Below are 13,100 nucleotides of genomic sequence, written 5' to 3' on the forward strand. Positions count from 1 at the left end.
TATTTTCTTAGTGTACTGTGGGTTCCAGATGTTGTTTTTCTGATGTGTGATCTGTGTTGTTGTTGCAGTACTGATGATAGTGATGCTGGAGATTACACGGTCGGTCAGGTGTCCAGCAGCCTGTTCCCAGAAAAACACAAAACTGGAGCTTTATCCTCTTTATTCTCCTCCGCATCATCTGCAGACACTTTAGTGTTCGTTCCTGCACCGAAGGTACATCTGTCAGACGAGAAACATGACTGTGGTGTTTGTTTTTGGTCCTAATGGTGCTTCTTCTGTGTTTCTTCTCATCAGACTGAATCTAAAGTCGCACCAGCGCCGTCTGAAAGCACTGATGCAAAGGTCAGGGGCACATTCAGAAACACGAAACCGAAAAAGACTCTGAAGACGCTTCAGCAGCTGAGAAGAAGCTACAGGGGGACAGGTCAGGGCTCCTGCACTGAAACACCTCCTTGAGACAACACTGTGTGTCCTCACAGTAACTGTGTTCTACACTTTGTAAAGTTAAACCTCACGGAAGGTAGTTAAAAGAAATATTAATTCTGAGTACTTATGTTCAGCTTTAAAATATGTAAAGTAAAGCTTACCTGCAAAACAAAACAGTGTGCAAATTTGAGCACATTATTATATTTTTAATTAAATCATAAATTGCGCTGAATGGATTCATTAGCAGGTAGAAGTCAGTTCATTTTAAATTAATTTAATTTTGTAAGTAATTTTTAAATTAATTTTAGGCAGGCAAGTTTATTTATGTAGCACTTTTTATACACAAAGTGCTTTACATAAAGGGAAGTAAAATAATCATAAAAAAAAATAAAGGGAAGTAAAATAATCATAAAAAAAAATAATCACAACATTAAAAATTTGATTTAAAATTAATTTAAAATGATTATACACAAAAATACAGTGCCAAAAAAATTTTTTTAAAGGAAAAAAAAAAAATTTCATACATAGTACAAATAATTAAATTAAAATATATAAATGTCATTTTTTTTTTCACTTATTCTGTTTTATTTTATTATCTGTCCCCCCGCTTGTTCAATTTCATTTATTTTTATTATTATTATTTTTATTATTATTTCTGTATGTTGGACCTTGTCTCATTCTGACATATTCATAAATTAATTTATATCATATATTTTTTTTTGTAATTTCATTTAAATTAATAGTTAATTCAGGAACACATGATTCAAGAAATGGAAATGAAAATGGAAAACACATGGAAATGTTGAAATCCACAGAGAGAGCGCTCTACAGACCGGCAGATGATGAAGCACAACGAGGCAAAGAAAAGTCAAACACACACGCGTGTCGATGTTTAATGTGGACGGGATGAAAACCCACACAGAAGAAGAGCGGCAATGTCAAACACAGAAAGACAGTGAAGAACATGCGCGGAGGAGCGAAAATCAAACTGAAACGAACGGTGTTTGTGGGGATTCTGACTCCCAGCTGCACCAAGAAGGGGCTTCAGTTATAATCACACAACTTAAGAACAATCATGAACCTTCCCTGACGTTTTCACTAAAGTCCCGTGTGCTGTGTTCTGTTTCGCAGATGCTTTTGTCTCTGTTCAAGCAGGCCGGAGCCATCGAGTCGGTCCGCTTACGTTCAGTGGTGTGTCTTCTGCTCGAGTCATTATCTCGTTAATTGTTTGCAATCACCAGTTTGAGCTTTAATGAGAGTGTTTTGCAGGTGCAAGGAAGACCCAACTCGGTCCCGGTAAAGTGGAGAGCTATCACAGTGATTACAGCGTTCCCGAATAGTGAAGACTTCGCCGACAGATTCCCCGTGTTATAAAAATATTGATCTTGTCTCTACATTTCTAGGAGGAAAGTTCATCCAAAAAAACAGAATATCAACGTTACATCGTCTTCCAAGAGGAGGAAGCAGCTGCTGGCGCTTTGAAATGGTACAAGATTAGGAGAAAATGTAGCATTGCAGCGCTTGCTTTGAGAGTGAATGGGTGCCGTCAGAATGAGAGTCCAACAGCTGATAAAAAACATCACAATAATCCACAGAGTAATCCACCGCACTCCAGTCCCCATCAGTGAACATATGGAGACAGACACAAGATGAAAACAAATCCCCAGCCTTAAGACGTTTTTAACTCAAATAATAGAGTCTAGTAAATCCATAATCACACTTCCTCCAGTGAAAAAGTACATCTGCTGTTGTGGTCCTCTCACATCAAAAATCCAGACACATATTAGTTTAGAGCTGTTTAAACGTGCTGTGATCTGTGCAGATTTCTCTCTGATTCACAACCAGAACACTTTTTCACTGGAGGAAGTTTATTATGGATTATAGACTCTAATGTATTTGAGGTTAAAAACGTCTTAATGCTGGGGTGTTCAGCTTTCTGTCTTCTCCAGATGTTCACTGATGGACATGGAGTGCTGTGGATTACTGGTAATGTTTTATTTTATGACTTGTGCAGGAATGGCAGGAGATCCAGCCGGGGTTTCACATCCGAGTGGAAAATTTCCGCGTCTCTCAGCACAGCGGAGAGTAAGTGTCTTTAATAATGATGTTAATAGAATTCAGTGATTTCGAATGTTGTTTATATACTCCTCAAAATCTTTGTTCTCCACAGCATGATCATAAAAGGTCCATATTTGTGGGAAATTTACCGTACGGTGAGTCCACCGTGGTTCGGAAACCTCAGTATCTTCTGTGTGACGCCATGCATCTCTTATGAACACTTTGTTTTTTTTTTAATTGGCAGATATAACGGCAGCAGCATCCCGTTGCGTGCAACACTTCGAGGATGTGGGAATGTGGAGGCCGTGCGATTGGTGCGAGACCGAGAGTCTGGGATGGGGAAAGGGCTTCGGCTACGTTCCTGTCGCGATGGTAAAGCCTGGGACCACACAAGGGTCAAGTTTTTGAAATTGAGCTTTATACATCATCCTGAAAGCTGAAAAAAAGAGCTTTCCATTGAGTACATGGCTTGTTAGGTTACTCAGCAGAAAAACCTATGCAATTTTTTTTTTTTTGGTATATTTTTTTTTTGGTATATTTTTTTTTTCTATAGTCTAAAGGTTAAAAAGAATTGTTCCATTTAAAAAAATGTTAATTGCGCCAAAGTGATAATTGCGCCAAAGCAATAAAAAAACTTTACAGGGTTAAGACAGCAGTTCTGGAAGTAAAGTTTTTTTCTCTAAATCAAATTCATGTTAATGCTATAATAAATAGTATTTAATAAAGTTGTGCACATGTGTTTAAACTCTCTGAGACGTTTCCTTCCTGTTTCAGAGCCCAAGATTTTTTCAGTGATGCTGGCACTGCTGAAAACTCAACGGCTTCCAGACTACTAGATCGAAAAACATCAGGGTGAATGAAAGCGGTCTGTGAAGACAGGAAAAGGTGAAGAGCAAAAACCCCTCCAGGACGACCTTCAAGATTCAAAGGGTCAAAGCCAGACATCAGAAATAAGAACTTTAAGGACAAATCCCTGGCAAGAAGCAAACCCAGGGCTTCATCGTTCAAAGGAGAGATGGCAGATCCTGCTGCCAAAAGAGGCAAAGGACTGAAAAAGAAATTTAAGAACAGAAAAACGAACCCAAATGTTCATATTAAATGCTTGTACGTATATTTTTGACAAGTCTGGTGGAATGTCACAAATAAAAATGTGTTTTAACCCTTATGTTTCTGTCTCCGTGTTTTGAACTTGCTGATATTAATTGTTTTAAAAATAATGTTACAAAAGGATTGCTATTCATATCAGGATAACTATAACTTGGCAAGCTAGTTATCAAGGCTAAAAGACCTTTGTGAACACATCTGTGATTATTTGAAAACTGTTGATTCGTGTTTTATTATGCTGTGTGTCGCTTTTACTTTTGTTAGCAAATGCTTTCGAGGTTCATTTGAAAGTAGCCTGAACTTCTTTTCTGTATTTAAATGACGGTGAACACGCCGTTTCCGGGAAATCCGTCCCAACCGCTGTCCAATATAAATAATTATTGTAGACCGTAGTAATTAGTTTAAACGCAAAAAATGTACTTTTATGGATTTATGTTGTATTCGCATTATTTAGATTTAGTTGATTTTGAAAAAAATTGAAAAAAAACTTAAATGTGAAGCTTCGATGTTAACTTTCGCTTCATGTTTGTAAAGTGTTTGCTTTTCCAGTAACGTTAACAAGAATCATTGCATTAGATATCACGAACAAGCATTAATCAATCAAAGGTAATTATAATTTCTACATAAATGCATTTTTTAACATTGTTGCATTAATACCTAGTGTATTATGTAAACTCCTAAATTATGAATGGAATATTTATAATCAATATCATGTTAGATTTAATAAATGCTGTGTTGCATTGGTTTAGTTTGATACCTAATTAATTTATTATTAATCCACTGAAACGCTGAACATATGAACTGTTGACTGTTTGAACAACATAATCAAGTTTGTTTTCATTTTTTTGAGGTTCAGGTGCTTTTAAATTGCAATTGTGTATCGCAGAGCATGGTTATAATGGAGGAACATGACACCTTGACACCATACATGAGTTGTTTTTATTTTGGAGTTAAAAAAAGAGGGAAGTCCTCCCCTAAAAACAGAAACCCTTTAAATGTGCTTCCTATCCCACAATTACCACATTCAAACGTCTCGCAGCCTTTAAAAATAAACCGCTATAAAGACATGAACACAGTTATAAATGGACTCACATTAGTCATGATTTACTGCTTGCTTATTCCATGTTGCTTGTCAACCCAAAATGCGTTGCTAGTAAAACCAATAACTTGATGAAAAAAAAAACCTTGAATGCGGGGTCGTGCTTGTTTTCAGTCATTCTAATACTCTGAAACACACGTCAACTTCAGGAGCTCAGATTCAACACAAAACTATGACATTTCATCCCTTCGTTAAATCCATATCAGTGTGTCAGTGTTTGAGAACTAGGATGGGAACGGGGCGATGACTGGACTGTCTGTCGAAGCAGGACACGGAAGTGATGTCACACAGCTGCTGGAGGTCTTTCTACTCGAGGTCGTCGTCGCTGACACTTGAGCGCTGACGATACGCTGCACGGAAAAAGAGAGGAGCTTTACATCAGCATTTGGGAATTTAGAAGACATTTAAATAATAATAAAAACATGTATTCGTCTTATGAACAGTGTTGGGGGGGATGCATTACAAGTAACGCGAGCGAATTACGTAATCAGATTACCTTTTTTTTTTTTTTTTAAAGTAACTAGGAACGAAATGCATTACTTTTTAATAAACAGAAGAAGGAAACAACAGAGTTACTTTTTAAAAATAAGTAACACCAGTTACTTTGTTTCCATGGTATGACTGAAAGCTCCGGTGTTGCCATGGCGACAGAACTCTAGAGTAAGTGCAGAGCCCTTGTGTGTGAAAACGAGAACAGTAACGCGATAATATTGTAATGCGTTACTTTTCAAAAAGCTACTTTCCCCAGTACTGCTCATGAAATATGAAGCAGATCATATATGCACATATTGCATATTTTAATTCATCACCTGGCTGATGGTGGGCAGCTTTGGTGAGGAGCACATCTGGAAGACTGGCAGGAGGAGGCGGAAGTGTCTGCTGCAGGACCTGCAGGAGTGCTGCGGCTGACCACACACAGCGAGTCGCATCATTCGTCAGGTGATCCACGCCTCTTCCTCACATTTGACAGACAGACAGAGAGAGAGAGCGAGAGAGACAGAGAGAGTCTGAGAGAAGGAGAGACAACACGAGGACGAGAGAGACAGGAGAGATGAAGAGAAACGGAGAGAGAGGAGGAGAGCGAGAGAGAAGAAGAGAGGGCGAACTTTGAGAAGAGAGACAGAGAGAGAAGAGTTGAGAGAGAGAAGCTGAGGGGAGAGAGGGAGGGGGAGAAGGAGGCCAGGACGCAGAGATGTCGAGAAGAAAGAGAGAGGAGGGAGACTTTCGTAGAGAGATTAGAGACACCAGTAGGAGCCAGGGGGGAGACAGAGGGGGACCAGAAGAGAGAGAGACATGAAGAGAGAGGACCACAGGCAGAGGGAGCGGAATAGAATGAGGTGAGCAGAGACAGCCAGAGAGAGGGAGAGCCCGTAGGCGAGAGCCAGCGGAGTCGAGGAGGACCGGGGGAGGAGATTGAGGAGGAGGAGAGACAGAGACGAGACCTGAGAGGAGGTGAGGAGGGAGGATGGAGGACGGAGATGAGAGAGGCAGAGAGGGCCTGGGGGCGAGAGGAGAGGGGGAGAGAGGGGGGAGAGAGAGACAAGAGAGAGGGAAGAGACAGAGGAAGAGAAGGAGGAGAGGCCAGAGAGGGAGGAACAGGAAAGAGAGAGGAGCCAGAGAGGGAGGAGAGACAGGGAGGAGAAGACTAGAGCGAGGAGACGAGAGGGAGAACGAGAGGGGGGCGAGGAGAAGGGACAGAAAGAGAGGAGGAAGAGAGACGAGAGGGGGGGAGCGAGGACGCGAGGGGGAGGGAGAAGACGGGGTGCAGAGAGAGGCAAGAGGGGAGGAAGGAGGAAAGGAGAGCGAAGAAAGAAAGCAGAGAAAGGAGAGCCAGAGAGAGAGAGAAGAGAGGAGAAAGAGAGAGAGACAGAGAGGAGACCCAGAGGAGAGAGAGAGAGAGGAGAGAAGAGAGAGAGGGAGAAGAGGGGGACCAGGCGTTAACAGTCACAGTTGTTATAGTTAACTAACACCTTGAAAAAACATTTTTGTGGATTAAAATATTAGTTGAAACCTAGTGCTGTCAAAACATTAATAGCATCCTAAATAAAAACAGTATACTGTGTATATTTATTATGTACTGTATATATAAATACACACACATGTTGTATATATTTAAGAAAAATATGTTTATTTTTATAATATAAAAATTTAAGAATATAAATTATATACTGTAAAACATTTTAAAATATATACTGTATGTGTGTGTATGTATATATACAGTACATAAAAAATATACACAGTTCACATATTATGTGAACAAAAACTTTTTAGTAAGAAATTTTTTTTTATTTTGGATGCGATTACTGTTTGACAGCACTTGTTGAAACAAATTAAACAAAAAATTATGAGATGAATTATAAAACCCACAAAAAAATATTTTTTTATTTTTTCAGCTAGCTGCCAAGGCAACATTTCTCATTTTCTTTAAGTTTAACTTTGATTATACAAGAAATACAACTAAAAAAAAATATTTAAAACTATTTAACAAAAAAAAAAAAAAATCTAAAGCTTTAACTAAACTTTAAATGAACACAGAAAATATAAAAATGAACACTAACTCAAATTAGTAATAAAACTATAAGTTTCTAAACATTAATAAAGTAAAAACATTTTAATAAAGTAAAAAATGTCTAATTCTGTGTCTAACTGGGAAGTATTTTTTATAAATAAATTTTATAAATTATCATCAAATAATATTTTGTAATGTGCACACGTTCACTCTCATTTGTATTCTTGATATGTCAAAAATGCGAAACATTTCTTGTCACGTCACATTCTGTTGAATTACATGAATCACAAATTATGTTTTTCATTCAAAGGGCGACATTTGAGGAGGAAAAAATGCTAGTAGAATAGTATGCATTGCTGGATATTACAGTAAGTTGTTTAATATTTCTTCTCCTCTCAGTGTTAAACTGATGCTTCTGCTGATGTGTGTCTGTGAACCCTAAACCCCGCCTACTTTGATTTGATTGACAGCTTAATCATTCTGACGCTGACACGCGCGCCGTCAGGACCGCCGAGGCAGACCAGCCTGAAAATATCATCTTTAAACCTATTTTTCATCCTAGAGATGGGGGTGAAGGGACCATGTGTAGCTACAGAGAGGGTCTGAGTGCTCACCCGAGCCAGCAGCTCTTCTCCGAGCTGAATCTCCTCCAGGAAGAACTTCTGAACGGGCTCGGCGTCCTTCAGGTTCTGGCAACTGAACAAACACAGACAGAAGAGATGGAAACCATGAGGGGAAACGCTTCATGTGGCTATTTCTCAATTCACTATATGCAAGAAAAAAAATAAGAATAACTGTGTGTGAGATAACCTTCGATAATCCAGCTTTCTCCTGAACCGCCTTCTGCTTTTTTCTTCCTGAAACAAAATCACATTCATCAACATTCACACATCTGCACTTTACAACTTGTACAGCAGCGTAACTAATTAATTACATCTAGTCTAGTTCACTAGATCTAACTTTAAGATGTTTTAAATACAGATGTATAGAGCGAGCGAGCGAGAGAGATAGATGCTCTCACGTTCTCGTAGCTTGTTCTTGTAGTTCGGGTCACTCCGTCTCTTTTTGTCGAAATAAATGCAGTAAGCGACGAACAGCGCCGCGCCCAAACCAGCCGCGATCCTGCTGCTGCTGCCGCCCATCATGACGAGACCGATCAGAGCCGAGAAATAATAAGAATAATATAATAAATGACAGCGAACAGACTGACTGCGTGACCCTCACGGAGAGCCACACGAGGAAAGACCCCGGTGACGTCAAACCCTGTGACAGCTGAGCTGCCGCTGCCTCCGCCTGATCAGAAATACACAATAACAACACAGACTACAGAAACTCTTCACTCGAGCGAGAGAGATGAACAAACAAGTGTTTATTTTTATTTTTTTTTTTTTTTTAAATCTCGCCTTTAGAACAATTAGATTTTCTGTTTTTACAGCAGGTGGCAGTAAAGAGCCACAGATTAATAATTTCAGACTGATCAATGTTATTCGAGGCTGAATTTTTGTGTAATATTTTGATAATCTGTAAATTGTATTTATACGTAGATTTGTTGAAGTTGCTCCAAGTTTAAACATGATTTTAAAAAATATATTTCAATATTTAAAAGCAACTGAAAAAAGGACTTCCTTAAAATATTTTCGGCCTATTCAATAATAACAATAATAATAATAATAATCTTAATTTTGTATTAACAACTCCCAGAAAGATGTTACTATATAGAAATAATTAGCCCCTTATTTTATTTATTTTTTATTTTTATATAACACAACTATAACTATATAAATTATTTAGCTTTGATTTGAATTATTAATATATATAACCTTTATTGTATGGACACATTAATTGTTTACTAATCATCTCAAATACATTAATCTTAATGACTTTCATTGCATGGTAAAGAGCATTAAATAAATGAAGACTACATTTGATTTACTTTTTAAAAAACAACAGCTGTATTTACATTCATTAATTTAATTATATTAAATTGAATTATATTAAATTAATAGAGATACAAACCAGTCAAGTTTCTTCCTCAAAATCTTCTGACATGCTCTAGAGATTGTGTCCATAGCTAAAAGTCTTATTTTAAAGGGATAGTTTCGCCCAAAAATGATCTTTCTGTCTCATCATTTACACACCCTCATGTTGTTCCAAGCCTGTATGATTATACTCTCGATCTCAACAAAAACCAAGACCATTTAAAAAATGTTGTGGTCCTCCAAATACTGACAATCTTCCTTTCTTCTGTGGTTTTGAAATTCAATTCTCAATTTTTTGCATGCTTTTTGAGATGTTTAGCATGCAATAAATGTTTTCATACAATAAAAGTGAATGATGTACACTGTCAAACTCCAAAAAGCATCATAAAAAATATATAAATTAATTTTTTAAAAATTAATTAAATATTATTAAATAAAATAAAATAAAATCAAAAAAATTAATTCATTTAATGCAATAAAATGCAATTAATTTTATGTCAAGAAGTACAAATAAAATTTATTTTACAAAATAAAAATGCAATACAATTTAAAAATACAATTTATTTTCTGTCATACAGTAAAAATACAATTTATTATACAAAATTAAAATACAATACTATTTTAAAATACAATTTTTTGTCATAAAGTAAAAATATATATCAATCTTATATACAAAATTATATAATGTTCCCAAAACACCAAAATTTTTCCTTTCTGCTATGGATTGGAAATTTCATTCACTTTCACATTTGCATGTATTTAAACACAGTGCATTGTCAATGACAAGTGCTTTCAGCAACTCATGCACTGTATTCAAGCCACTGAGTGCTCAAAACATTGAATAGCTTCCATTCTAGTGAAATTTCCTTCACATTTGCATACATTCAAAAATGGTGCAATGTCAAAAACAGTCAAAAACAAGACCCCCGTGAGAAGCACTTTGATGTCACTGATGTCAGTCCTGGTACAAAATCACAAACACGCAACATTTGAGCGAGTGTAGAAAAAGTGCGAAGTGAATGGTGACCTAAACTGAATCAAATAACTTCAGCAGCCTTGAAGTATAGTGCATATAGAAGCATAATATTATGGAGTTTTAGAGTGATTTTTAGTCTTTTTTTTTAATATAAATATTTTTTTATATACATATAATAGTAAATATGTGTGTATAAATTTAATATATATATATATATATATATATATATATATATATAATATATATATTTATTATATATATATATATATATAATATATATATATATATATAATTTATCTCCATTTCTTATATTGCATGCTACAGAGCAATATGTAAGTGAAGACAAAATTTTATTTACTTATTCTTTTAACACAAAATATTCCCCTAGAGATGCAGACCGGTCAAGTTTTTATCCTCAAAAACATTGATTTATAAATAATAGTAATATTTTTATATATGACTTAATAATAGGCAAAGTTAAATAATATTATTAATAAATATTTTTATATATTATTGACCTTTTCATGATGCATTTTACTTTTTATACTTTTTAGAGCTCGGTTGGATAAATTACCTTACACTTTTATTGTATGGAAACATAAATTGTATTCTAAACATCTCAAAACTATGCAAATGTTATATTTATTTATCTCCATTACTTTAATTTTAAGGAAAAGAGAATTTAATAAAAGACTGCATTTTATGAACTTATTTTAGCAGTCAACGTTCATCTTTAAAATTGATATATTTTTATATTTCAGATTATTTTTTATGATATGAAAGTTAATTGCATTAACCCTTTTTATGATGCACTTTACCTTTTTTTGGAGCTTGGTTGTATTAATCACCTTACACTTTTATTGTATTGATACAGTTATGCTAAAAATCTGCCATCATGCACAACAAAGAGGACTTAGTAAATGAAGACTGAATTTTATTAACTTATTTTTTCCATCATTTCAACACAACACACACACACACACAAAAAAAAATCCCTTAGAGATGCAAACAGATCCTGGAGCAGAAACTCATCAGTGGGCAGTAATACTGTGCTTGAGGTTTGAGTGGAGGCCGAGGTCTGCAGACGCCCAACCCTCCTCTTCTCAGACAGAAGTGCAATTATTTTTACCCAAAGCTGCAGCTGTTTATTGCAAAGTCTGGCAAGTGCATCACAGTCCCGCCAGGAGACGGAGGCAACTGAAAAAATCTGCTATTACGACTGGAATAAAATACACCACGAGTTGAGCTGCTGCCCAGGAACGTCCGACCAAAAGCCTTTATGGCAGCAGAGGCTGTATTTTCCACGAACCTAGAGCTGCCTGATGTCATCCGATGTGTTTTCAAGGAGGAACACGTCGTGGAACCTGGATCGGTGCGATGTAGGCCACGTCCAAGGGCTTTTTCATCATTACAAGGTGGAGTATGGAGCCAAATCCAGAAGCACAGAGAGCCAGAGCTCTTGTTTTTGTGTGTGCTGGCGTGTTGTTTTTGGCCTGAGGTCTCTGTAAAGCCTCTGTGGTCCGGCTCTTGGCCCTCAGTGGTTTTCACAGTCTGCGAACAGCATTTCTCGCTCAGAAATCCTGCGATACCTGGATAACGGAAACGGGAGCCCGACACCTGCTCCCCGTTTCTGCTCTGATTCTCCGACGCTGTCAGCTGTGGAGTTGAGAAGGTGTGGAAACCACTGAATGTGTCAGAAACTGTGTTTTTGCAAGTGTATGTGTGTGGGTGAGAGTGAATGTGTTTGTGACACGTCGAATTGCAAGAATAAAACTGGAAGTGTGAGACGAGGTTTGTGTGTGTTCAGTAGGGGTAGCTGCTGCTGCATCACACACTTACACTCACAGAAACAATGAATGAGAGCTCATAACACGGCCGCTTTAATACACAGCAGAAATCAACACTCACTGACTATTTACTCAATTCTGGTTTCTGGTCTCTTTGTGAATGATTCATCAGTACATATTTACATTTATGCATTTGGCAGACACTTTTATCCAAAGAGACTTAAAATCCATTCAAGTTTTTACCATTCATGCATTCCTTGGAAATTGAACAAGAGTATTATTTTAATGGAAAAAAAAATCATATTTATTAGTATTAATATTTTTTTATTATTACTACATTATTTCAAATATTTTTTTTAGTTTGCAAGTATTTATTAGTATTAATTGTTCCTTAATATTACAATTTAATTTTAAAGATAAAACGTTTATTATTTAATTAGTTGTCATTAGTGTTACTATTTTGTTAATCTTATAATACATTTAATTTTTTTTATAAATGAGTTTTTAAGAATATTTTATTAATATTACATTATAATTCTAAAAAAAATGGTCTTAATAGGCTTTCTTCATAAATGCATAACTAATAACTAATTTTCATTTCAGCTGATGTCATTAGTCCCGCTTATTTATCAACAAAAGCACTTTCACCATTAATCAGCTCATCGTGAAGATTTTTTTTCACACACTGAACACGCTGTTTAACTTGGAAATGCTTCACATTAAAAGTCCACTACGTAACTTTTATTCCTCTAGCTAGCGGTTAAAATACAAGAAAAGTAACTCGCGGAGGAAGATTGTTTTGCTCGTCACGTGAGTTGTGCTTCGGCGCGGACGAATCTAATGTTTTGAGGCGCCGCGCTGATCGTGATTACAGATTTTATCGGCGGGAATTTAAGTCACGACAACAAACTGAAACGAACGAAAAATAGATATCTGAAAATATGTCTTATGAACAGGTAAGAGCTTAAATATTACTCAAGTGGTTTGTCTTATTGAAGTAGGTTGGTTTCAAAAGTTTGGCAACGCTGATGTTAGACGCAACGGTTGCTTCATATCAGATAACGGTGGAATTACGAAAACTAACCATGGTTTTACTACAAATAAAGCCAAAAAAACATGGTTGCTATTGTTAAATCATGGTAACCAAAAATTATCCATGGTG

General features: G+C 36.3%; 2 pseudogenes; one reads left to right on the forward strand and one right to left on the reverse strand.

The window, feature by feature from the left end:
* LOC122146687 overlaps positions 1–3,604 on the forward strand; it is a 5,134-nt pseudogene extending 1,530 nt beyond the window's left edge.
* Positions 3,605–4,993: 1,389 nt separating this feature from the next.
* LOC122146659 lies at positions 4,994–8,470 on the reverse strand (annotated as a pseudogene).
* Positions 8,471–13,100: the final 4,630 nt, after the last annotated feature.

This window comes from Cyprinus carpio, chromosome A11 (genome assembly GCF_018340385.1).
Source record: "Cyprinus carpio isolate SPL01 chromosome A11, ASM1834038v1, whole genome shotgun sequence".
Lineage (NCBI taxonomy): Eukaryota > Metazoa > Chordata > Actinopteri > Cypriniformes > Cyprinidae > Cyprinus > Cyprinus carpio.